This window comes from Arachis duranensis, chromosome 9 (assembly GCF_000817695.3).
Source record: "Arachis duranensis cultivar V14167 chromosome 9, aradu.V14167.gnm2.J7QH, whole genome shotgun sequence".
NCBI classification, from domain to species: Eukaryota; Viridiplantae; Streptophyta; class Magnoliopsida; order Fabales; family Fabaceae; genus Arachis; species Arachis duranensis.
Window position 1 is genome coordinate 48267143 of NC_029780.3, and position 3426 is coordinate 48270568.

A 3426-nucleotide genomic window follows, 5' to 3' on the forward strand; every position below is an offset into this window, starting at 1 on the left:
CATTTTATACCTAAAATACTTTCATTTCAATTAATTAATTTCAATTTTACCCTTTGTGTAAATTAAATTAGAGTTTTATTCTTGTTTCAATTCCTGTCTCCCATTTTGCACCAAACAGAATATTGAGATTTATTTCAATCTCTGTCTCTTAGTCTCTGTCTCTCAATCTCAGTCTTTCTGTCTCTGTCTCTCCACCAAACGCTACCTAAAAGTTGTTTAAATACTAAACTAGTAACCTAGGTTTACAGAAAATAAGTAAACTAAGATAATTGGTGCAGAAATCCACTTCTGGGGCCCAGTTGGTGTGTGCTGGGGCTGAGACTTAAGCTTCTCACGTGCCTTGGCTGTTTCTGGAGTTGAACGCCAGGTTAACCTATTTCTGGCGTTGAACTCCAACTTGCAACCTGTTTCTGGCGCTGAACGCCAGACTACAACATGGAACTGGCGTTGAATGCCAGTTTATGTCATTTATCTTCATGCAAAGTATGAACTATTATATATTGCTGGAAAGCCCTAGATGTCTACTTTCCAACCCAATTAAGAGCGCACCAATTGGACTCTTGTAGCTCCAAAAAATCCATTCTGAGTGCAGGGAGGTCAGAATCCAACAGCATCAGCAGTCCTTTTTCAACCTAAATTAGATTTTTGCTCAGCTCCCTCAATTTCAGCCAAAAAATACCTAAAATTACAAAAAAACACACAGACTCATAGTAAAGTCCAGAAATATGAATTTTGCCTAAAAACTAATAAAATTATACTAAAAACTAACTAAAACATACAAAAATCTACATGAAATTATCCCCAAAAAGCGTATTAAATACCCGCTCATCACAACACCAAACTTAAACTGTTGCTTGTCCCCAAGCAACTAGATAAATAAAAGAGGATAAAAAGAAATCAAGAAATAATAATATCTCAGAGTTTTAAGTGAAGCTCAGATTCTAATTAGATGAGCGGGGCTAGTAGTTTTTGCTTCCAAACAGTTTTGGCATCTCACTTTATCCCTTGAAATTCAGAATGATTGGCATCCATAGGAACTCAGAATTCAGATAGTATTATTGATTCTCCTAGTTTAGCATGTTGACTCCTGAACACAGCTACTTTATGAGTCTTGGCCGTGGCCCTAAGCACTTTGTTTTCCAGTATTACCACCGGATACATAAATGCCACAGACACATAATTGGGTGAACCTTTTTAGATTGTGACTTAGCTTTGCTAGTGTCCCCAATTAGAGGTGTCCAGAGTTCTTAAGCACACTCATTTGCTTTGGAACATGACTTTAACCACTCAGTCTCAAGCTTTTCACTTGGACCTGCATGCCACAAGCACATGGTTAGGGACAACTTGATTTAGCCGCTTAGGCCTGGATTTATTTCCTTGGGCCCTCCTATCCATTGATGCTCAAAGCCTTGAATCCTTTTCACCCTTGCCTTTTGGTTTAAAGGGCTATTGGCTTTTTCTACCTCTCTTTTTTTCCGCAAATTATTGACTTTTCATGCACTGTTCAGGCATTCATTCAGAAGACAAAAAGTATTGCCACCACATATAAATAATTAGAATTTTCCTTATTAAGAACTCGAAAAAATGTTGCCTCTTTATTCTAAAAATCTACTATTTTATTCATGTTTGATGATGATGAGAAAAATAAATTATAGCTTAATTAGAGATAAAATCAAAATAGAGATACTAATTACTACTACTAATATATAATTTCTAAGGTAAATTCATAATAAGAACAGTTATCACAGAGTTAAGGCAAAGATTAAGACTCAACAACCTTTATTTTGAGAAGTGTGTGTTCCTCTAGTCTGTGGGGTGCTTGATCCTTCAAGAGATAATTTCTGACGCTTCAGTTCCTTCAAATCACATCCTTGCTCTTCCTGTTCCCTTAGGTGCCATGATCTTGATGAGTTTGCTTGTCCTCAAGCAAAAGAAAGGAAAGGAGAGAAATAGAGGGAGAGGCAATTTCGAAATTCAAAAGATATGATGAGTTGAAAAAGATATGAGAAGAAATTTAAAAGGATTTGAAACGAATTCAAAAAGATAGATGAGTTTTGAAAAAGATTTGAAAAAAAGTTGGATCGGATTGGAAAAAGATTTGTGTTTATGGATTAAGATACATTTGATATTTTTGAAAAAAAAGTTTTTAGAAATTAGGATTAAAATTTTTGGAATTTAAGGATGAGAATTTGTAACATGTTTACGTAAGAAATCATGAAATGGAACATAAAAATTAAAAAAAATTGAAGTAAAAACGAATTTACCTCCTCCCCACCATCCTGGCGTTAAACGCCCAAACGCTGCATGTTTTGGGCATTTAACGCCCATGTGCAGCTTCTCCTGGGCATTCAACGCCCATCTGTTGCTTCTTTCTGGCGTTGAACGCTAGGAAGTCCTTTGTCATTGAGCGTTTTTCTGAACGCCCAGGACGCTGTAAATCTGGCGTTGAACGCCCAGAAGGTGCTTCTTTCTGGCGTTCAACGCCCAGAAGATGCTCCTTTCTGGCGTTTAACGCCCAGATGGCTATCCTTACTGGCGTTGAACGCCTATTAGGTGCTTCTTTTGGGCGTTCAACGCCCAAAATACCTTTTACTGGCTTTTTCGCACTAGTGAGCTTCCTTTTTTGCTGTTTTATCCTCTGACTCCTTCTGTAACTCTGTGAACTTAAGCAGTTGCTATTTTACCTTGAAGATATTCGACATATACCTGTAAAAATCAATTATATAACAAATAAGCTTTGTAAATGGCTGGGTTGCCTCCCAGGAAGCGCTTCTTTATTGTCTTTAGCTGGACTATTACTGAGCTTTAGTTAAGTCTCAGTTTTGAGCATTCTTGCTCAAAATTGCTTACAAGATAATGTTTGACTCTTTGTCCATTAACAATGAACTTTTTGTTAGAATCATTATCTTGGAGCTCTACGTATCCATATGGTGACACACTTGTAATCACATATGGTCCTCTCCACCGGGACTTCAATTTCTCGGGGAATAATTTGATCCTAGAATTAAATAGCAGAACTTTCTGCCCTGGCTCAAAGACTCTGGGTGATAATTTTTTATCATGCCATCTTTTTGCTTTCTCTCTGTAAATTTTTGCATTCTCGAAAGCATTGAGTCTAAATTCCTCTAGCTCATTTAACTGGAGCAATCTTTTTTCTCCAGCTAACTTTGCATCAAGGTTTAGGAATCTGGTTGCCCAATAGGCCTTATGTTCCAGTTCCACTAGCAAGTGACATGCCTTTCCATACACAAGCTGGTATGGAGAAGTCCTTATAGGGGTCTTGAATGCTGTTCTGTATACCCACAGAGCATCATCCAAGCTTCTTGCCTAATCCCTTCTATGGTTAATCACAGTCCGTTCCAGGATTCTTTTAAGTTCTCTATTAGAGGCTTCAGCTTGCCCATTTGTCTGTGGATGATATGGAGT